Genomic DNA, 24899 nt, shown 5'->3' on the forward strand with positions numbered 1-24899 from the left:
AAGTTTTGACGAGTTGTCTAATAAAAATGTTTGTTTTTTGGGGGGAAAAAATGTTATTTCTTTGAGAGCCATACTCAGAATTTAAGTGTAAAAATGTGAAAATGAGATGTGACTTTTTGGGGGTCATTTTACCACTTTTAAAGTACTAAATGAATTCTTTTGACAGCACTGTTGCACAGTTGCTAACCAATGAAAATATGCATGCAGAAAAGTCTAATAAAAATATAATTTTAAAAAAATTATTAAAGTTAGAGGTACTGTCAACGCCATAGTGCTGACGTGACGCTCCTATTGGTGCATTCTGGACTCGGCTCTGTCACCAGCGGTTTAAATACATATTTTACCTCACAGGTTAGCGAAGAGCCACATATGGCTCCCGAGCCATAGGTTCCCTACCCCTGGTGTAGACCAAAATTGGCTGTCCGATAAAATAATATGTATCTCAAGAATTTGTGTATTTGTTAAAAAAAAACTGTTTGAAATGCTTGCTTTCTATTAGGCTTTGACTCAAGTGGGAATCCTGCCTAGCAACTAAAGAATTTAAAGAATTTGATGATTTCAACGAGTTATTTTTTCAATTCACCAACAATTATTTTTATCACTCGTAATCCATTTGAACTATGTTTCTACCACAAATCTCTGCATTAAAAATAATCACCCACTGAAAATATTGAATTTCACTCATGAAATGGCATCCCGTGTAACTACGAAAAATGAAATGCCAGATTTAAAAATTGATTTCCAATATTTGGCAAGCTTCTCCAGGCAAACTGAAAAAAAAAACGCGTTGAAGGTGTTGGAAAGAAGTAGAAAATGCTAGCAAGCTCATTGACGTCACCGAGTCCATTTCATCTCAACCAAACGCCGACTCTCCTCACTTTGACATCCGTGTGTGAGCTGGACTGTACTGAACTGGACTGAACTGGACTGGACGGCGGCTGAGGGCGAGTTAATTGAGCCGAGCAGAACAGATGTTCTCTCACAAGTGTTTGGAACAGAATGCGACGGACGAGAGTCACGCCACTTGATCCGTGAACTCTGTCGGAATACCACCCACTGGATGCCACACACACACACACTAACACACACACATGCACATGAACACAACTGCGGATGGAGAGTCACCAGCAGAGTGATAAAACCCACAAAATAATAAGTTGCAGCTCCCATTTCAGAAGGCTTGCCGAGCGAGTCACACAGCTGAAGATCCCACACAGACAACACGCTAAAAAAAAAATCTTTTGTACTAGACAACAGCGGATTGGAAATAATATAATAAAGAGGTGATTAGAGTTCATTTGAATCTCAAGAACAGCCAATCAACCATACGAACTAAACATATGCATATTATTAAAAAGAGAAAAAATATGTTAACCTAAATGCTCTCCTAAAATAAACATAGTAACGTATTTTCCGGATTATAATTTGTAAATTTGGCTGGGCCTGCGATGAATACTACAACTGCAATTTATGTTTTTTCCCCCTCTGACCACGGAAAGCCTGTTATGTTGTTTTTTTTGGCTATTGTTATCTGAAAAACTTATTTTTACATATCCCTATTTAGCCTGTTGTTCTCCATTTTACTATTGTTACTTTAACGTATGTTATGTCAAATAAAAAACTGCCCTTCCAAAAATACGACATACTTCTTTGACCGGTGTCACTTATAGTCCAAAAAATACAGTAATCGTATCATAAAAACAAACAATACAAATTGTCTTTTCCACTCAAATCTTTCATGTCATGTTATATAACCCAACATTTTGCGGCCCCATTTTACAATTGTAAATAAAATGGACCAATTGCAGATAAAAAGTCTCTACACTATGATTGTACTGTCCCTGAAAGGATTAAATAAATAAAAGATTGTCCAAAAAATACATAAAATAAGCTATTTCAGGTTTGAAATGCATTTTAGTGCCTAAAAATTCTCCGATGAGTGACGTCGAGTGGGAAGCGCTTTTTACCGAGGTCAAACTTGGCGCGGCGCTCGGCAATAAAAGAACTCTTTGGAAAAGGAACTGGCCGGGAATGGCTTTTCGACGGCTTCGCCGGCGATAACGGCCGAGGACCACACAGATCTTTTTGACGTCGTCTCACTGGGGACAAATGAACGCGGCGCTGAGGAACGCCGCCAACGACCTCATTCGACGTCTCCCATGTCGCCCGGTGGGGTCAAGGGAGGTCAATTGCAGGGCACATCAAATAACCGTCGATGCAGCGGTTAGCGCGACAGGCCTCGCAGTTCTGGGGTCGAGAGTTCGATCCCAGATGGGTCCTCACTGTGTGGAGTTTGCATGTTCCCGTGGGTTTTCTCCGGGTACTCCGGTTTCCTCCCAGCTCCTAAAAATATGCATGCTAAGCTAGCTGGTTAAAAAAAATCTAAATTGCCTAACACTACCCATGATTGGTTCGTCCTTTGCCTCCTTGAGCACTTTGATTGGCTGGCTATAGCTATCTAGGATAGGCTCCAGCACCCCCTGCGACCCTTGTGAGGATAAGCTGTTGAGAAAATGAATGAATATGCACACTCACGTTCTCAAATATGGTTAGTTAAGCATCTTCAATGAAATTTATGCATGAAAAAAATTAAATAAAATCAGCCAAATTGGCCCTTTTCTTGTTTTTCGCTCATATTTTCTTGACGCAAAATCTCTTTTCAAAGCACTGTGGAGTGAATATTTTCTCTGCCAGATGGCTTTGCAAATTGGGGTGAATACGCAGTTGGCCCTGAGAAAAACATGACAGGTAAATCTGTTTTTTTTAAATTCTGTAGCTGTAAACAGAGATCATGGAAGTTGGTGGTTATGGCCTTAAAAAATAATCTTTCTTTTCATTTCTCTTAGGGCATCATAGCCGTTATAGTACATGAAAAAAACATTGAAGGCAGAAATGTAATGTGTAAATTTGAACTCTAGAGAGGGCTAAAGGACTCGCTTCCAATACCAAAGCAGAATCCGTCTCATTTGTCAAAAGAATGCTGGAGTGCATTAAAATGCAAGGGACTGGACTAAAACAGGGTCAAAAATCTTATTATGCGGAGGTATATATATTTTTCAAGCGCATAATTACTCTACCGCATTTTAATAATGGTTATCATGCGATAATTGGAGGGTTTTTGTTTGTTTGCTTGCTGCAAATGCATACCTGTCAACTGCTCCCCTTATTAATGATTGCAATTCCCCTTATTAAGCGATAAAAAAATACAAATGCAACGCGGCACATATTATCTCACATAGGGTGCACTTAAAAGTCTAAAAATTTCCCCAAAGTGGATGAGATGTCCAATCAGTATACACTAAATTCAAGATGGTGTAGTTGTCGCTGTATGACGCTGACAGCTTGACTGTCTGGGTACATTGCTTGCTGACGCGCTATATTTATATAGTGACGCGCGTGCGCATATCATGCTTAAAGCATGACAACATTAGCAATCGACCATGACGTTTTCGTCTGCTACCAGCAATGTTCCCTCTAAGCTGCGCACATGCGCAATTGCGCACTACTCTAGTCTTCTCTGCGCACAGCAAATCATATGGAGCGCACAAAATAAAATCCCAATTTTTTTTCTTTTTTTTTTTTTTTGCTGTGAGGCCGACGCGCGAACCGCTGATCCCCCGGGCCGCCCATTCATAGATATTAATCATTACATTTTATTATTACTAAATCATTTATGTGTAGTAGACATACACCTGCTTATGGCAGGTGTGATACTGGTGTCTGCCCATAGCGAGCAATGATGATGTTGCTCACACCGGTACTCAGTGTGCTCAGGGAGGTTGTCTTTCTGCCCAGACAAACAAAAAATTAGAGGGAACATTGGCTACCAGTGACCGAGACAATCCGGAATAGAGCAGAAATGGAGAAGACGAAATCGGTTTTCAGAAAAAATGTACTTAAAAAAATCCCATACAAAAGTTGTCGAGACCAAAAGGCTGTTTTTTTGCTTCCACTCCACACGTAAACGACATGTCACCGGGCCCATGAGTGAGTGGCCTTCGGATAAGGCGGCTACGGGAGTGACTCCTCAGAATTTGAGATGCTTTTAAAGATTCTCGGCTCCCCAAATGCTTTTACCACCCCATGGCCTCAAGGGAGATTGTTTTAACATCCCCTTCTATCTGTCTTTTCCTGCAGATTTGTTCGTTGAAAGGAGAGGTATTTTGGATCACGTGCATCTTCGCGGAAAGAAGAAAAATAAGAAGTTCATTTTTCTTCTGTCTAATAGTTGAGAGAACGTGGCAAGATTGGCAGCAGTGTGGCCGGCCAATCGCATGGCATGAGGAGACTCAGGACAACCAATCGCTCATAGCTAAGGGCAATTTAGAGTGTCAAATCAGCATACCATGCATGTTTTGGGGATGTGGGAGGAAACCAAAGTTTCCAGAGAAAACCCACGCGAGCCCGGTGAGAACATGCAATCTCCACACAGGTGGACCGAGTTGGATTTGAACCCAGGACCTAGGAGCTGTGAGGCGACACGCTAACCACTCGCCCCACCGGGCCGCACATAGTAAGGCTTTTTTTTCTTAAAAAATGACTATGCATAGGAATATTTTTTTTGTTAAAAATAACCATGTCTAGTAAGGCTTTAAAAAAGAAATACCATGTTAAGTAAGGCGTTTAAAAAAAAAGATGCTGCATAGTATGGCTTAAAAAAAACATAATAGTAAGGCTTTTTTTGTTTAAAAAATGACCACGTATAGTAAGGCTTTTTTTCTTTAAAAAACGACCTTGTATAGTAAGGCTTTTTTTTCTTAAAAAATGACTATGTATAGTAAGGCTTTTAAAAAATGACCATGTTAAGTAAGGCTTTTAAAAAAATGATCCTGCATAGTATGGCTTAAAAAACATAATAGTAAGGCTTTTTTTGTTTAAAAAATGACCACGTATAGTAAGGCTTTTTTTCTTAAAAAATGACCATGTATAGTACAGCTTTTTTTTCTTTAAAAAATGACCATGTATACTAAGACTTTTTTTCTTGAAAAAATGACCATGTATAGTTCGGCTTTTTCTTAGTAAGGATCGATCTGTCGACCCCTGAACTGTGAGGCCGACGCGCTAACCACTACTCTGGAAAGTTATTTTTCAGACGTCAACCGACAAACATCCCAGGCGACCGAAATCTGGTCCACCGTCGCTATCGTCGAGTGCATGATTTGCCGTAGCATCGGCGCGTTGGCTAGCCCGCGGTCAGCTACTTAAGCGAGAAAACTTTCTCCCTTTGACGAGCCGTCGGATGCTTATCGACCCCTTTTAAAGCCGGCGAGATGCCGCGTGGGGACGCGCTCGGTCGGCGACCGTTCGGCTTATTTTCCAACCCCCTTATTGCCGCCGCGGAAAGATAAGCCCCAAAATTTGCATGCTGCACTTTGGTCAGGCGGTTAGTTTTCCGTCCGTTTCCCATCTTTGGCAATTTTCCGATAAGCCCTCCGAAGGACCCCAATAAAAGCTGCCCGTTATTGCATTTGTTTTGAGCAGAAAATCCACAAAGGCTTTGACACGACGGGTGAGGCATTATCAGGCGAGGAAAAAAGTGTTTTAAAGCACGCGGAAAAACACTTTACGAGGTGTAAAGGTATAAAAGAAGAGCGTTATCTCGCTTACGTATTCAGCGAACCGGGAATTGGAAAGACAGACGAGGGGGTTCATTTATTCCGACATGATATTACTTATTCATTTGGGATTGAGCTATTTATTCCTCTGGCGTCGCAATTGGTTCCTGACATCCTCCGCTCGCCGATTTCTGTTCACGAGAACCGACATATCAAGGCGATATCAACAGGTCAACAGGGGAATTTAAGGTTTTTTTTTTATTTATTTTTTTATTTTATTTTTTGCATGTGCAGCTCAGCATCAATAATTTGAGCTAATAAATGACCATGATAAGAAATACTATTTGTCATTTCAGACTTTAGGGCAACAACAGAAAGCAAAACCGTAAATGTTCCAATTTGTACCTAAACATTTTTCAAGTTTTGGTTATTTTTCTGACTTGAGAATGTACGTTTTTTAAAGATGGGTGTAATTATGGGCCAAAAAATACAGAGGTAATTGTACAAACTAATTCAGTTTTAGTCTGCGACGGAGAACGTACCGTATTTTCACGACTATAAGGCGCACATAAAAGTCTTAAATTTTGTCCAAAATAGACAGGGTGCCTTATAATCCAGTGCGCTTTATATATGGACCAATACTAAAATTGTTATCACGATAAAATGAAATGAATCAGTTGATAGGGTACACCGACTATACTATTTTCCCGTAGACAAAGTACTGCGCAGTGACTGCTGGGATATGTAGTAGTTCTTTGGTCAATACGCCAATACTCAGCGTTTTCGATGACTCATTTGGACAATTGTTCAATTCGGACACAGAAAATGAGGACTTTGATGGATTTGTGGGTGATGATGACGTGAGTACATTGTAAAATGGCTAAATCAAGTACAACCCAACTCAGTTTTGCTTCCGTTGCATTTTTAAAAACGTGTTTTTAGCGTGTATGTTTAAGCTGGTGTATGTTTTGCAATGCCAGGCTGCGTCTATAAAAACGGTGCGTCCTTTGTGTGTGTAAAATACAGGAATAGCACTCGTTATTGACATTGCGGCTAAAAAATACGATGCGCCGTATAGTCATGAAAATACGGTAAGTCCAGACAAGTGCTTCCACACATTCTTATCTGACATTTTCCCTCACAGATCAAATAAAAACAATTAATTGAACTTCCTAATCAGTTCCCCATCTTATCCATAGCCATCTCAAGACACAACGGTATCATCAAAGAACAGAACATTTTCCAAATAGGCTCAAAAGCAATAATCATGCTTGTATTCTTACCTGCAAAAAGCGACGGCGGGGATCCAAAAATCCACATTCATGTTCACCTTTCATTTGCCACTTTCATCCAGGTCTAAAAAAAACAAAACAAAACATAAAACATGCTGCAAAAAGCTGCTTTTGAACATCTCCTCAAGCTGCATCCATTAAACAATGTCACGGTCAGAAAAGATTGCAAATGTTTCTCGTAGCGTGCCGACATGGTGGACCCGCTGCGCTCTCCACGGCGGAAGGCGAGCCGGGGGCCCACGCATATGACCTTCCGTTATCACGGCGGACGTGCTCATCCATCACCGTAACCTTGAATTATTGTTTTAGCGAGCGGGGACGTCAGGCGGCGCCGCTAACCGGGGGCGCGGAGTACAGTCAACCCCAACTATGTCACAGTCATGGACGTCACCCCCACAGAGCCCATAATTGATGGAATTGAATTGAATTGAATGCCTGTATTGTCATTAGACAAGTACAATGAGATTTAAAGCTTCAGCACAAAGTGCACACATAATAAGTAGTTAAGATCAATAAGTAGTCAACAACATAAATAACCTATTTATTTACGTCTAAAATGTATTTTCCTGTGTCTGTATTCTCACCCTCTTGCTACTGTCACAGTGAAATTTTCCCGAATACGGGATGAATAAAGTTATCTCATCTAATCTAAAAAAAAAAATACATAGGCAACATAAATAAGTAGTCAACTACGTGAAAAGGTAGCCAACATAAATAAGTAGTCAACAACTTCAATAAGTAGTCAACATAAGTACATGTAGTCAACATCAATAAGTAGTCAACATCAATAAGTAGTCGATATCAATAAGTAGTCAAGATAAGTATAAGTAGTCAACATAAGTATAAGTAGTCAACATAAGTATAAGTAGTCAAGATAAATAAGTAGCCAACAACATAAGTAGTCAACAAAAGTATAAGTAGTCAAGATAAATAAGTAGCCAACAACATAAATAAGTAGTCAACATAAGTAGTAACATAAGTACATGTAGTCAACATCAATAAGTAGTAAACATAAGTATAAGTAGTCAACATAAATAAGTAACCAACAACATAAATAAGTAGTCAACAAAAGTATAAGTAGTCAATATAAATAAGTAGCCAACAACATAAATAAGTAGTCAACATAAGTATAATTAGTCAACATAAGTATAATTAGTCAAAAAGTATAAGTAGTTAACAAAAGTACAAGTAGTCACCATAAGTATATGTAGTCAACATCAATAAGTAGTCACATAAATAAGTAATCAGGCACAAAAAGTGACTAAAGTGGTTAGCAGCCTATGGAGTTTAAGTGCAAGTGCAAGTGCAAGATAAATTAGCCCAGATTAGGTCCTCCTAGGTGCAGAACTCGGGTTGAGTTAGGGGAAGAAACTGTCCTTGAGTCTGTTTGTTTTGGCTGTTATGGTTTTCTAGTGCCTGCCAGAGGGCAGCAGGTTGAAAAAGTGGAAGCCGGGGTGTGTATTGTATTTTATGATGCTCTCTGCCCTTCCTAGGTAGTACCGGTATTTGGGGACCGGGGTGATCTTTTGGGCGGAGTCGATCAGTTTTGGCAGTCTTTTCCCGTCTGCTTGTGTGCAGCTTGAGTGCCACACTGACACAGCGTATTGACTGTTGTGTTTGTCTTAAAGTAGCTCATTCCCAATAGGCCCTTTGTAATGGTGTGCCATTAAAATTAGCAGAGTCCCGTCAGATGAAACCATGTACGGCAGACAAGTGGTTATTGCGTCCGCCTCGCAGGCTTCAACGTGTTATTTTTGCGGCATAATGCTTTCTCAGTGGTAACTGACTTATAATGGCAGGACAAAAGTTTCATTTAAAACCATTTTCAGGTCTAAGTGCGGACCCTATTGATTTCAAAATGTCAAAGGACTAGTTTGCCCAAGTCTATCTTTTGTTAGAGGCCGTTTGAGTCAATGGAAACATTTAGCTCCATTCTCCATTTTGTTAATTCTACCTCCACTTATTCTGTCCGGTTGTGCCTGAAAAGTTGTCAAGATTGCTCTCAATTGCCGTTTCCTTTGGCCAATTACCACTCGCTTACGCCAAATGTCTCGGATTTATGCTTTGTGTTAAAAGCCTCTTGTCGTGAGCAGGAAATTCAAGCGCCAGAGTTTGATTTCAACGGCGGAGCAAACTGTAAAACTTGGAGAAAAGCGCAGCATTTGATAAATGTCAGACTAAAAAATTTTAATTCATGTGAAAAAACAAGTGCCTGTCAATTTTGGACTGACTTTTAAATGTCCTGCAAGTACGACTCTTTGAATAATAAGGAATTGTGACTGTTTTTTTAAACGAATAAAAAGCGCCATTGGAAATCTGTTCAAAAGTTATCGTTAACGTATTTTCACGACTATAAGGCGCACATAAAAGTCTTAAATTTTCTCCAAAATAGACAGGGCGCCTTATAATCCAGTGCGCTTTATATATGGACCAATACTAAAATTGTTATCACGATAAAATAAAATGAATCAGTTGATAGGGTACACCGACTGTACTATTTTCCCGTAGACAAAGTACTGCGCAGTGACTGCTGGGATATGTAGTTCTTTTGTCAATACACCCAATGGATTGTGGCCTGTATACATCGACATCAATACAGCTTGACAAAGCATGGAAAGCACTGTTGGAAAAGTTATAAATACAGAAATAGCACTCGTTACTGACACTGCGGCTCAAAATACGATGCGCCATATAGTCGTGAAAATACGGTACTTTTTTACTCATTTTTGGGAGGAAAATTGATGATGTATTATGATGATATATTTTTTTTCACAGTTTATGACCTGCTCCATCGAGATAACATCTTTGCTGAAATGACGCTTTTTGCAATAAAACGGGTTGAACTTAAATGGAATATACTGCAGTATTTGTACCTTTTCCTTAGACCCGATGATTAAGAATCAGGGCAAAAAAAGGGCAAGAAAACTGCATGCCACCTGACACAACAGGATTTATTTGCTTTTATAGTCCAGTGAGCTGCTCCCAATTATTGAAGCCAACAGCGGAGAAAAAAAGTGTCACGGGCTCAGCGTGGCTCCGCAAACAATCTTCAGCGAGACATGGGCCGGAACAATCGCTTGTGGCGCCACGGGTGGGACGTAAAGTGGAACCTTTCCAATTTTACTGCAGATGAAGATATTATTTACCCCCCTACGCACATATATTTGCTTGAATACAATAATAAAAAACAATTAAAAACCACAATAGAGTCTGTCAGGCATCTCTTAATATTGGTGTGACGTGCTGTGATTTTGACCGGGTCACTTTTAAATAACGGTCGTCAAATTGAAGGCCGATTCGGGTAAAGCATGGGTAATGAAACATGGGTGTAACCCAAAGAAAATGATGTGATTTCCGAGGACAAACATACATCTGACGTGGTGGCCATCTTTGTATTCCTTCCCTGCTTTGTCTATTGATGTCATTGTGATTGCCAGTGACGGCCATTTTTCTATACACTGATTGATTAGCATGGCGCTAGCTCAACTAACATCACATTTAAATCAATTGTTTATTAGTGTCCTCACCGACAATTCACAATGGATCCCAACAGAAAGTTGGGACTCATGATTTACTTACTTGGGCCGCACAAAATGATGCGGCGGGCCAGATTTGCCCCCCGGGCCGCCACTTTGAGACCTGTGCTCTAGATAGAAACTCACTGAATAATGACAAAAATTCAGGGATAGGATTGATGATGGGCGGCCTCGGTGGAGGCATTCCAGCACACAATTCAACATGTTTTATGATGAAGCTACTGCAAATCGGAGCATAAAACACAAAACCATTCCACCTGCCTGAGCCCCTCACTCATAACGTTACATGAGTTCTTTCTGCCGCGGGTTCCCAGTGGCTTTTAAGAATGAAAATCCCCCCCAAACGTATCCACATGGGCTTTCGGGCTATGATGCTACCTAATGATGACTCCGCTGCCGGTTCCTTCGACCATAATATTATTTGAAACACGTGGTTTCCGCAAGCGCGCGTCACAACGATTTACGAGCCCACCGTTGTTGACCTTTCGGCTCGCCGTGTGCTGGCTACCCTCACATCATGACGACAGAAGACCCGCTGAGAGCGGGCTTTTATTTTCCTCACGATGGTCGGCCGACGGTTCAATTATGCGAGAGTCGCCCGGCAAACTCGTAATTGCATGTTTTCAGTTCGTTCATGTCTTATTTGACTAAAGCAATGGAGAAAATGGCAACTTTGGGGGGAAGTAAGGAGTATTTCCGAATAAGACCTTGTGAAAAAAATACTACTACCGTATTTTTGCTGTTTAATACACCCCCCATTTAATATACCCAGGTATATTAAACGGCAGGGGTATATTAAATGGCGCACAAACGGGAAGGTACGATCCAATACGCAACATGTGTCAAAGTGGTGGCCCGGGGGCCAAATCTGGCCCGCCGCATCATTTTGCGTGGCCCGGGAAAGTAAATCATGAGTGCCGACTTTCTGTTTTAGGATCAAATTAAAATGAAGAGTATAGATGTATATTACATTTCCTGATTTTCCCCCTTTTAAATCAATAATTGTCATTTTTTAATCCATTTTTTTCTGTTTTTAGTTCAAAAATCATTTTGTGAAATCTAAAAATATATAGAAAAGCTAAAATGAACATTGTTTTAGATCTCTAAAAAAGGAATATTCAGGGCTTTTAATCCAGTTCTTTTAATCCATTTATTAAAAAATCTAAATATTATATCTGAAATGATCCGGCCCACGTGAAAGCGAGTTGACGTTAAAGCGGCCCGCGAAACAACCCGAGTCTGACACACTTGCACTTCGCACTCTTTATGCCGTGACGGGGTGCGTCAACGTTTTGCAGACTAAAACTACTTACTGCTGAATAAAGTTTGACTTGGAATTTTAATGATTTATAATTATGCCCCAATGCATACCATACAAATCTTGCCAAAAAAGCTAAGCTGCCGTTTAATATACCCGGGTATGTTAAACGGCAAAATACGGTAGTTTTTTTCCATCCGCCAAAATTGACAAAATGCTCCATTGTGAACAATGTCATGTACTTAAAATATATCCTCACCCGCCTCTAAGCCTTTTGGAATTGCTCCCACTAATCATGTATCCTGTTTCTATTATCACTCAAGTCTGGTATGTATTCACCTAGATGCTCTTTTGTCCTACGCTTTCCACACTTATCTCGGGACTCATAATTCTTTCTCCGTTAAGCCCCGGTCGTCCAGGAAGGCGGGAGATATTTCAACTGTAGCCCAAAGGATCCTGCCAGTATTCTCAAGGCCTACGTGTTAAATCAAGTTCATTAACAGTCTAGCTAGACGTCGAAAAAAAAATCCTTATGTGAAAAGTCCTTTACCCACTTTTGCCTGAATTTACACACGGGAGTTGGATATGGAAAAGTTGCCATTTCTTCCAGCTGAGGGTCTCAGTCGGCATCTTTTGTGTCAGGAATAAACAAATGGAGCGAGCGCATTTATTCTGTCTAAATTGCAACTAGAATGGATTGGAGTATACTCAGCGTGATTGGGTAGGACACCAGAAAAATAGTCCAAACAGTAAATTGCCTGACGGCCATTGAAGGCTTCCTTTGAATTCATGTCATCTGCTTTTGTGTTTTGGAGAACGGTCACTTCCAGTCGCATAACAGCCTGATGATGAGAGACGGGACTTCAAAAGGCAGTAGACAAGGATCAAACACTGGAAAGATTGAGACCGTGAACTGAGCCAGAAGGCCTTTCGCAAGGCAACGCTAGCAAATTGCTCGCCTGTAATTTGATGCAAGGCTTGAGGATGCAGAAAGGAAATATCACTCGGTGAAATTGTCTGCCACCATTCTCAACATCCGGTTTTTCCGTACAAAATGGCCTACTTGAATCCACCAAAGGCTTTCCGGCAAATTGTTGATATTTACAACTATGCTCTATGCCAACCTGGTCCCCAACACTTAAGACAAAAGCATGGGTTCAGCAAGGATGACATCTATGATGGCAAAAAAACAAGTTCCAAGCATAATGGGAATTATTTATCAAGATTAGAACAACTTTTCTCATTTGAAGTAAGAGGGCAAGATTCATTCATTCATTTTATGAACCGCTTTATCCTCACTAGGCTCGGGTGGGTGCTAAAGCCTATCCCAACTGACTTCGCACTGCTCGTACGTTGTTTAAAAAAATAAATAAATTCCAGCAAATAAGAGCTACCTGTAAAGGTTGTAATGCATTGTCAGCTCAGGTGGAAGTTTGACCCAAAAACTTGATATTCCTAAATTGATGGCCAGCCAATTGCAGGGCAGGAGGAGACAAACAACCATTCACGGTCACTCATATCTAAAGGCAATTTAGATCACATGTGGCAAAGTAGCGGCCCGGGGGCCAAATCCGGCCCGCCGCATCATTTTGTGTGGCCCGGGAAAGTGAATCACGAGTGGCGACTTTCTGTTTTAGGATCAAATTAAAATGAAGAGTATAGATGTATATTAAATTTCCTGATTTTCCCCCTTTTAAATCAATAATTGTAATTTTTTGATCCATTTTTTTCTGTTTTTAGTTAAAAAATCATTTTGTAAAATCTAAAAATATTTTTAAAAAAAGCTAAAATAAACACTGTTTTAGATCTACAAAAAACGGAATATTCAGGGCTTTTAATCCAGTCCTTTTAATCCATTAAAAAAAATATATCTAAATATTATATCTAAAATGGTCCGGCCCACGTGAAATCCAGTTGACGTTAAAGCCGCCCGCGAACCAACCCGAGTCTGACACCCTTGATAGCGTGCATTTTCATGGAACGTGGTAAGAAAGTACCCGGATAAAACCCATACAGGCCCAGGACTAGAACATGCAAACACCACACGGGTGAACCAACCTGGATTTGAACCCAGAATCCCAGAACTGTGAGGCTGACACGTAAACCACTCATCCCTCAAGATTGAAAACGTTAATATTTATTTGTCTGACCTACCGGCACCAAGGGTCTCGCATACCTTTGGTTGGGGACCGCCGCTCTCCGCACTGCATTTTAACGCTACCTTTTCAAGTCAACACCATCGGCCGCTAAACATGACAAAACGGCAGCACCATCTCTAATTTCAGCCTTACCGGTTGAGAAAAACAATTGACCTTCACGGCTTCACGGCGGACCACCGACGGCTCCACGCCCACAAGGACTTTCTCTTCATTCGCCCTCATCATAACCACCCTCACTTTCTCTTCTCGTGACGAATGGTAAACCTGATTTTGCCGCCATACACCGGTGAGCGTCTCCTAAAGACTTTATTATTCGCCTCCTGCCGGGTGTTGGATGTTACGCGGTAAGATGTTGTGGGACACGGGATGCTAGGTTATTAATGAGAGCCTCTAAACAGGCTTAGCGAGGGGGGGATGCGGATTCCAGCTCTATCGGAAAAGAAAGGTACTCGGCGAATGGAGACACCCAAAAAAAGCTGGTAAAAGCTAAAAATAGTCCGACTTAAGCACGCCGGAGAGAAGCGGAGGAAGTGTTCCGTCACACGGAACTGCACGTTGTGGATTATGGTGTCAGTTCGGAGCCTCCGACAACGCGGCGAAGACTTTGCGCGCCGGGGTGTCGCTTGTGTTTGTTTAAAGGGCAACGAGAATCGATGGCGGCATTTTTTTTGAGCCATGGCTCCGACCTCTTGCGTTGGCACCGCTTATCAATCATGCCTCGACCTGCTTATTCGCCTGACTGCCCCTCTCGTACCTTGGAATTGCAGTCGTAGGGCAGGAGTGAGCCCGGCCTAAGTCTCCTCTCTTATCTCATTTTCTGAGCTGCTTTATCCTCATTAGGGTCGCGGGGGTGCTGGAGCCCATCCCAGCTGTCTCGGGGCAAAAGGTGGGGGACGCCCTGAATTCTTGGCCAGCCAATTGCAGGGCACAATGACACAAACAACCAATCACTCATAGCTAGAGGCAATTTCGAGTGCCCAATCAGCCAACAATGCATGTCTTTGGAGTACCCGGAGAAAACCCACGCAGGCCCGGGTAGAACATGCACACTCCACACAGGTGGACCGACCCTGGATTTAAACCCAGGGCATCAGAGCGGTGAGGCCGACGCACTAACCACTCGCTCCACCGGGCCGCCCACTCGCTACGTCCTCAATAACAAATTTCGGGAACAGTACGAGGGAAGGGATTAAGAGATAATTGTCAACAGGTGTGTAAGAGAGGTTGCAAGCGTGAATAAGTATCACTATTCACATCTGGTTACTGCATTTTTCCAAAGTATTTCATGGTGCCAGTTCGACCAAAGCCATTACAAAAAACAGAAATGGGGGAGCCCAAACGGACAGAAGACCAGGTAAGGCATTTACTACATCGCCAAAATCAGGTTGTGAATTCACCTGTGCTCAAAGGTGATTGGTCGTAATACCGGGCACGCCCACTATGCATCGCATCATAAAGTCGTGAATGCTTTGACCGGTCAGGACATTCAGAAATTAACTTAGTACGACTACTACGCGTAAAGTCGTGAAGCTTGCAACAGGATATTTTGCTAGGTAGGGTAGCTAAGTAGCTTGGTTATGTTAGCGAGTTAGCATTTACAATCAAATTTTTTTTGGTATCACTGTTTCCTCTGTTTTTTCTGTCCTTCCCATTAAACCAGGGGTGTCAAACCGATTCCGCAAAGGGCCGCAGTGGCTCCTGGTCTTTGTTTCAACCGATCCATTGTCGACAGTTTAACCACAGGTTTGAGACCAACCCGTAAGAGGAAACTTTTCCACCAATCTGATATCCAAGAAGTGCAATCAGTAGATTGCAGTGAAGTGCTTCTTTTATCAGCAGAAACCTAATTTGTTAAACTGTTGGTGTTGGATCAGTTGGAACAAAAACCTGAACCCACTGCAGCCCTCTGGGACCGGTTTGGAGACCTCTGCATGAACGAGAGTTCTCCTGAATAGAAAAAGGAACAGCTTCCAGAGCAAAAAAAATAATATTAAGCACCACGCAGAGCGTCAAGAAAACAAAAGAGCAAGTAGACAAAACATTCCGGCGTGGGAGGTCGTCCCTCTCCGCATCCCTGGCGTAATTAAAAGTAAATAAATAAATAAGAAAGCCGTGTTCTGCTCAAAGTATTCAATTTAAATTCGGCCGGCTGGGAGGCTCCTGTTGTAATCATCTGGACAGATTTTGCAGCTACATGAGCCTCTTGTCACAGGTTTGAAAAGGGAGGGATGGTAGCCATTATGGAGTAATTAGTCTTGTTGTCACCGCTGAACCTTGACAGGGAATCCACTTTGTGCTCCCCTGAAGGGATTCGCTTGTTTGCTACGCCTGAATAATAATCGCCTCTGCTTGCCAAGGACGCGGTCTTCGCACTCGTGGGATGATTTTCTTTGACTTTTTTTTGTAGGTGGGATCATTCACTGCGTCGGCTAGCTAGTCTTTACAAGAGGTTTTAAACATGTTTTGATGAAGGCGGAGTCATTATCGTTTTTTGATCATTTCAGATTGTCTACGCCACAGGTGTCAAAGTGGCGGCCCGGGGACCGAATCTGGCCCGCCGCATCATTTTGTGTGGCCGGGAAAGTAAATCATGAGTGCCGACTTTCTGTTTTACCATCAAATTAAAATGAAGAGTATAGATATATATTAAATTTCCTGATTTCCCCCCTTTTAAATCAATAATTATCATTTTTTAATCAATTTTTCTGTGTTTTTAGTTCAAAAATCATTTAGTAAAATCTAAAAATATATTTAAAAAAGCTCAAATAAACATTGTTTTAGATCTATGAAAAACTGAATATTCAGGACTTTTGATCCAGTTCTTTTAATCCATTTATTTAAAAAAATCAAAATATTATATCTAAAATTGTCCGGCTCACGTGAAATGGCGTTGACGTTAAAGCTGCCCGTGAACCAACCCGAGTCTGACACCCTTGGTGTACGCTATAAAACAACTTTTGCACAGGATTTTTTTTAAGTATGTTTTTGGTAAAACCGATCTTGTTTTACCCATTTTGGCTCTAATCCGGTTCTTCTCGGTCACTGCTAGTCATCGTCGATTGCTAATGTTGTCATGCTTTAAGCATGCGTCTTCCCCTTACACACTTCCACCCATTTCACTATATAAATATAGCGTGTCAGCAAGCAATGTACCCAGACAGTCAAGCTCTCAGCGTCATACAGCAACATCTACACAATCTTGAATTTAGTGCAGACTGATTGGGCACCCTGTGTAGTTTGGAATTTTTTTTAGACTTTTAAGTGCACCCTATGTGAGTAAATATGTGCATTTGTACGTTTTTTTTTATTGCTTGATAGGGAAAATTGCAATCATTACTAAAGGGAGCAAATGGCCTGCATCAGTCAAAACAGCCGCTATGCATTAGATGACGAGCTCTACTGTAAGGTTTTATTTATTGATTTCTTTTTTTAAAAGCTTCAACCTATGTTTGCGCGTAAAGTGCCATTTCAAGTGCGCGATAATGCACGGCGACTTTTAATGGAAACATTTCTTGGTTCCAAAGTATAGAAGAGCTGTCCTTGTGAGCCATTCTGCAGCCTTAAGTGTCCCATTCTTTCCATTTTTTTCCTCACAATTCTTGCTATTTTTTTAAATTTCAAAGTGCCAAAAGTGGGATGCTTATCATACCTGTGATCTTTTTTCCATGTATCTATTTAAGATCAAGGGCTGGGGATGTTGTGGGATTTTATGATTTTTCACCTCAACTTCTTAGAAAAAAATGTAACTAACCTAACCCAAGGGTTCACCGCCATATTGTTTTTCCCCTTTAAAAGCAAGAACTTCTTTTATCCAACAGTATTGTACTAAAAAAAATGAAGCTATGTGACGCCAATCACGACAAAAACACTGGTAGCAAAAATCTTGAAGCTAAAAAGACCAAAAAAACAGGAGAAAAAACCCACAACACAGTGGCAGACAACCAGAATCAAGGATGGAAGAATAACAATGTGACACACGCAAGGACACGCTAAAAGCACACACGCAAGATAAAAATATATCGCACACACGCAATAGAGAAAGAAATAGCGCCTCGCAAAAAGTCGATGAGACCAAACCAGACAAAAAGAAAGTCGGTTTACGCCATTGCCGAAGAATAAGAATTTGATCACCATGGTCTGGGACATTGTGATGTGGCTGGGAAATAAGCCAGCATGTCAAAAAATGGATCCACTACGTTAAACTCATCAAGTGGAGGTCACCGATTCCCCATTGCTGAAGAACATACTTTCCCTTTGTCTGTTTAATTGTCTCTCCAGACACTTATTTCTTATGAAACGCGCTGCCTCGTGTGCCCTGAACAATAAAATAGCGATAGTTACGAAAAAGTGGCAATGACTCATTCGCTCTATAAAAGCAGGAATGCAGAGAGAAGGCTGGAAGAGTGAAACACAATGTTTCAGAACAGCAGTTGACGGCTGATTGGTTCTCATTTGAGCTTTGGTTTTAGACTGAAGTCATCAATGACAGCCTTTTTTGCCATAGGAATATTTTTCTGGTGCTCATTGGTGGTATCAACTTCCATCAATGATTCACAATTAATGTACTCAAATCTCTTAAATCTTGTTTACTGTGATTAGCATGTCATTTTTTTGCATTTTGGTAACATGTACTGCAAATACAACATCTCCAAGCTTCATATCATCATCATCATCAACTCCCCTTACCTACCCTGTCCAGCATCTACAAATCCGGGTGCCTTAAAAGGACGGAGAGCATCATAAAGAACAACACAGATCCTGGCTTCTGCCCGTTGGAAGGCGCTACAGAGCCATAACAGCCAAGACAAACAGACTCAAGGACAGTTTCTTCCCAACAGCTGTCACCATACTCAACTCAAGATCTGCACCTAGGACCTCATCAAGACTTATTGCTAGCTACTTCAGTCACTTTGTACCACTTACCAATGTTGACTACTACTTATACTATTTATTTATTATGGTGAGCACTTATTAATCTATGGCTATTTATTTATTTATCATTATGTGCTTGTTTGTTTGTTTTTGAGTCCATAGACCCCACAACTTGGGGCAGAATGTCTCCAAAACCATGGAACTCATCCTGGCCTTCAGACAGAACAAGGCCGCTCACTTGGACTACTTATTAATTTATTGGTTAATTATTTCTCAGTTTGTTTGTTGTTGTTATTTGTGCACTATGCGGTGAAAGCTTTAAATCTCATTATACTTGTATAATGACAATAAAAGCCTTCAATTCAATATGTTCTTCCATTGTCACTCCCTTCTATTCCAAAATGAACTGCATAGTTCACACAAATGCATTTTAAATACACAAACACATCAAACTAAACAAACCCCAAAGTCAAGAACACACACTTTGAATGTTAAAATGGCTGGTGATATTCTCTTTGCTTTTGGCTTTTCCAGGATGACACTCTTTAAATGTAAATATCCTTCCGTATTATAAACACACCACATGGTTAAGCGACAAAAACTGCCGCAAGACGTGAGAAGAACAAACAAGCAAGAAAAACAGAGCCGAAGACGCGGCTTAACAAGTTAAATACGAGGCCTCTTCCTCTCATCAAGTCATGCAATGTTACTTTACTTGGCGTCCACATGTGTGGACATCACATTTTTGGTTGTCAAAGATTACAATGTTCAATTTTGGACGACAAGGGCCTGGCGTCCACTTGATTTTTCTCAGAAACTACATCATGTAAAAGGATACCATATTTTCACGACTATAAGGCGCACTTAAAAGTCTTAAATTTCCTCCAAAATAGACAGGGCGCCTTATAATCCAGTGTGCTTTATATATGGGAAAAAAAATAAAAATGTGTCATTCATTGAGAGTGCGCCTTATAATGCGGTGCGCCTTATAGTCGTGAAAATACGGTAATTCTTTGTTTTTACCCTCATCAGGTCCCTAAATATCAAAGAGAAAATTAAAATTCATGCCTTGCAAGATCTTACGGTCTTAAGAGGTTAAGTCATGACTTCAATTTTAAGTTGATTTTTGAATAAACTTGCCATTCCGCTCGATGCCTCTAACGCATTCATGACATTGTTCCAAGTTGAAAAGAACCATAAAGGGGAGTTTCTCAACATAAAAGCAAGAGATATAAAAGAGACAATCAAGAAAAAGACTGCTAAGACCAAAAAAATATATATAAAAAAAGTGCATAGAATGAAAACAATAGAAGCAAAGAAAGATGAAGACGTAATTATTTTTATTTTTCTGTCCGCTGTTAGTTGTGTCAGTACAAATTAGTTATTAATAGGCCACCTAACTAATTATGGTTCAAATTTAGGACAAATAAATAAATGATCAACAAGCAAATATCTCAGTGAATACACTTGCTGACTTGTAACTATTTTGGGCTGCCTCATTATCAGAAACTTCTCGTCATGATGAGACAGCCGTTATACAAATGCAGCTTTGCTTTCAACTGGCAAATTATGAGCATCACATTGAGGTTATTTAGGAGACGGCAACGCGGTTTACAAAGTTGTAATGGAGCGCCGCGAAAGCTAATTAAACGACGGAATTGCACTGTGAGCGGGGCCCGTAAAGATATTGCAATATCCGAGATAAAAACAAAAGCAAAAAACAAAACGAAGAAGAAAAAAGAAGTCTGTTAATACCCGAAGGAATTATTTGATGCTGAACGATTTTGGAGACGTGTGGATAGGAAGTGGGGCGTCTTTCATGTAACGTGGTTGCAATTAAGGAATCGGCCTGCAGAAAGACGGAAATTCTTAAAATAGACAGGAACATCCAAAACAGCACTTAAAAAAAGGATGGATTTTAATTCAAATAAATGATAGCCTCTTGCAGCTTCTTAACAAATAATTCAATTATTTGTATTTTATTTTTTTCCGTCTTGACAAAAAGTGCTTTGCTGTCGGTAAAAATAAATTCTCTCACTAAAGCTCGTGAATGTTGTTACTATAAAAGCATTATTTAAATAAAAGCTAGTTGAAAGGGTTTTCATCATTTGATTGATCAATATTATTTTATATTAACGTGTTACCTATTGGTTATACATCGAAAAAATATAGAAAATTTCGTAAGTAGAGGTGTACTTTATATATAAATTCTAATTGGTTCCACAGTCCTCACACAACTACCAATTAAACCCTTTAAAATTGGTCAAAGTATCCCAATTTTTGTATGAAAGATGTGAGGAAACTCACAAAAATGAGAGAAAATTATAAGGAAATGATTTATACCAGGGGCGAAAGTCATCCACTTTGTAGTACATTTTAGAATTTTACGTGTGCCCTATGTGTGTGTGTGAAAATGTGTGCGACATTGCATTTGTACAGTTTTTAATCGCTTAATAAGGGGAATTAAAAAAAAACGGATAAGGAAATGCATTTCCTTTTTTGGGGATTTCGTAACTCGGATCTTTTTCGTATCTCGAGTCACTCATTTGCGTATAAAAAAAATTGTAACCTGAAACGTACCTAGAGGCATTCGTAAGTAGAGCCAAGACTGTATAATTGAGACATGCATTTATGTAAATCAGGTTTCCTAGCTAAGATTCAATAGTTGGTATCATGGAAGTGAACCACGAAAGCACGGTGGCTGCATCAGTCTCGATTTGCACCCTAAAAAAAGCGGGGAGCCATTTTGGTGGCACGCACGTGGCATTAACGGTAGCCAGGCGACAGCTTTGTCTCTGGCTTTCTCCGCTTAATGGCATGTGAAGGCAGCTCTTTGAATTCCCCGAGCACACACTGAGCTCGCCGTGGGGTTAAAGATTTAGCGCGCGAGCAACTTGGTGAGACTTTGCCACTGGCGTAACTTACAACATTTACAACAAAGCGACAGGAAGTACAGTTGGCGCACGCTGCTACTTCTGGAAAGGTGCTTCATTAAATTGTATGGTTGCTAGGGAAATGTCTTTTGCCTCATTACTTGAGAGGCTTAACATGGTGACGCCATCTGGCTGTGTCCTCTGCCAACATCCGTTTTCTATATACACTTTTGTCCTATTTTTACAGCGGGCCACCACCACCACGACTCCCCCACAAGAGGCTGTCTTTTCATAGATGGCGTTGCTGCGTTTTTGAGGAAAAATATGCCGCAGTCGGGTTATTTGCAGTTGCAGGACTCGCTGTGGAATTCGCAGCTAACCAACGATTTGCCTTATTTTCTCGCATATAAGCCGTACACTTGAGATCACCTTAAAATTGTTGAATTTTACAATTTGTCTCGTATAACTTTAACAAAACAAATGGCTGAGTGTTAAGACCTACCATATGTATACATGTACATCTATGTGTATGTATGCGTATGTATATATATATAAGCAACAAGCCTATTTATTTATTTATTAACTTATTTATTACCTATTTATTTATGTCTAAAATGCCTTTCCTATATCTGCATTCTCACCCTCTTGCTACTGCGACAACGAAATTTCCCGAATACGGGATGAATAAAGTTATCCAATCCAATCCAATCTAATAAGACGCGCCTATTCACACTTTTCACCGCCTTATCTTTTCTCTATTTTCAAATAAATTACCTTATCGGCCGCATTGTCTTGAGTTATTGCGTTTTGTGCATGTCAAGTTTAATTTGTGCGCGTATAAGCCGTATCCTCGATTCAGTCATCATTTTTTTTCGATAAATACAGCGTATAGGCGAGAAAATATGATATGTTGAAGTCAGGTGAGAAGCTTCATTTAGCTAAAAAAATAAATAAATACAACAATTATACAACAAGTTTCAGTTTTGAAGTTTCAAATCGCTACCTGCCAGTTGTAATTCTCATTTACGGCCAAAAAAAAAACAAGTGCAGTGTCATATAAGAGCACTGACGTTGTTCTTGCACCACTCGGATGAACTTTTATTGCCCCGTCCTGTTATGGTCACCCTTGCTAATATATACCAAGACACAAATAATTCATTTGTCCGACAAGTAACAGGAAGCATAACAGGCTGTGTTCCCCATAGAAATGCAGCAGCTTGACAAGATTGTAGTACTACAAGAAAAACGAGACACACTCCCAACTGTTGTTTTGTGAGAAATGTGAGTCAATATCGCGCAAAAAACATGCTCTACAATTCAAAAGAAGGGATTATTATGCTAATACTTTTATGTGGAACACTGCGGGATTGACGTTAATAAGTCTTTCCCGTTATAGTACCTGTACTATGTATTTGGTCTTAACCATAATTTTTTTTGCGAGTTTGAGCACTTTTCACTTTTTTGGGCTAAAAATAACCCTGCGATAGAATCATTATGTTTTCAGGTGTTACTTTTGATTGCCCACGTCCCCGTTTTTGAATGATCTTGTGGTGAAAAACAACTTCCACGTGAGCACGGCTCAATCAAATGTCTCCAAATTAGCAATACCTAATTTACTTGTCAAGAGAAAGAAAGTGATAAATCCATTTTCAACGGCGGAAGGATGCACACACAGTCTGAAGAGCTCTTATTTTTGGCTTCGTCAAAGTCATCTCGACTGATTAAGCTAATTGATTTTCACAGGCTACGAGACAATTGCTTCCGCAGCTCGGCTCGAAAAGTGCTTCACTTGTGTTTGAACGCTTTTCCTGACCAAAAAAAAAAGGAAGCGCGTGAAGTGTGTTCTGAAATGATTGGAGAGTCGTTCATTGAGCAGAAAACGCGGGTTTTAGTGGTGGGGAAATGCACCAGCGATGATGAAGACGCTATTTTTTTTCTCCTCTCAGCAAGAGTGTCAGCCAATAATAGACAAAAAAGCAAAGAAGGCAAACATCTCATGTGTGCATCTGCGATTGGAACTTTTTTAATTGAGTCTAAGTGCAGCAGGAGCTTGCTGAGTTTCTATTTACTTCAATTTGACGACCTCCAAATTTGTTTTTAAAGAATAATTGAGGCAGGGTGTCCTCGGTTCACAATGGTGCTGGCTGGAATATTTTATTTTTTAATTAAAATACTTCTAATTGTAATCACGCCGCACCTGAATGCCAAATAAAGTTACAAACTTGGCTACATGGCATTTAAACGGTGACTAAAAGGGTCAGGCAGTTCAAATCTAACTCTCATGAAGATTGTTCTGAAGATTTGATTAAATCGAATCCATTAACTACTCTTTGGAATCCCACTGGGATATGTTCTCTGCCCACTACACTTGTTTCCATTCTTTATCACATTTTCTTTCATTAGTGCCATATTGACCGCACAGTCCAACCTTTACAACAGATAATCTGCCTCCCACCTGTCGTAAAAACTCATCTTTTTGTGGAACAATTTTAGGAAAGAAAAGTCATTTTGGCAGCATAGTTGCTACAAAACGTGACTTTTTCAGCTTTGTCGTTTTAGTGGTCTATCTTAGCCAGCTATAATTCAGATTTTGGCCTGAGTTACATTGCTTTCAATCATTATTTATAGCAAATTGTAACGTGTAAAGCTTCGTCTACTGCAAGGGTGTCAGACTCGGGTTGGTTCGCGGGCTGTTTTAACGTCAACTTGATTTCACGTGGGCCGGACCATTTTAGATATAATATTTAGATTTTTTTATATATAAATGGATTAAAAGAACTGAATTGAAATCCCTGAATATTCATCTTTTTATAGATCTAAAACAATGTTTATTTTAGCATTTTTTTACTATATTTTTAGATTTTACAAAATGATTTTTGAACTAAAAACACGGAAAAAATGGATTAAAAAATTGCAATTATTGATTTAAAAGGGGGGAAATCAAGAAATTTAATATACATCTATACTCTTCATTTGAATTTGATCCTAAAACAGAAAGTCGGCACTCATGATTTACTTTCCCGGGCCACAAAAAATGATGCGGCGGGCCAGATTTGGCCCCCGGGCCGCCACTTTGACACAAGTGGTCTACTGTATGCTCAATGGATTCGTTCAATCTTCTTTCAAATCTTTGTAATCTACACGTAATTATGTGTCATATTTTTTTTCTCCTTTCTAATCGCCATGCTGCCATTCTACGATCCAAACTGGGCAGCACATTTGTTCCACATGACCATAAGAGTCAAGAGTCATCTGTGGCACAGACGGTGCGCCAACATCCAGAATGCGTTTGGTTATTTCGGTCAGTGCTTCTGCAAGTGACCCTGTGGAAATACAACAGTTCCGCTTCATTGA

The 24899-nt window shown here is 40.3% G+C and overlaps 1 protein-coding gene across 5 annotated transcripts in view; it reads right to left on the bottom strand.

Moving 5' to 3' along the window:
- LOC144082039 (peptidyl-prolyl cis-trans isomerase FKBP3-like) overlaps positions 1–24899 on the bottom strand; it is a 61317-nt gene that overhangs the window by 8438 nt on the left and 27980 nt on the right. For 4 of the 5 annotated variants that reach the window (XR_013303124.1, XR_013303123.1, XR_013303125.1 and 1 more), the window contains one exon: positions 6839–6911. The gene's annotated coding sequence lies outside the window, so the exon portion shown is untranslated. Of the gene's footprint in view, positions 1–6838; positions 6912–13932; positions 13948–24899 lie in introns of those variants that run through there. The other variant, XR_013303126.1, reaches the window with a different exon arrangement.

The sequence above is a fragment of the Stigmatopora argus genome, chromosome 9 (assembly GCF_051989625.1).
Source record: "Stigmatopora argus isolate UIUO_Sarg chromosome 9, RoL_Sarg_1.0, whole genome shotgun sequence".
NCBI classification, from domain to species: Eukaryota; Metazoa; Chordata; class Actinopteri; order Syngnathiformes; family Syngnathidae; genus Stigmatopora; species Stigmatopora argus.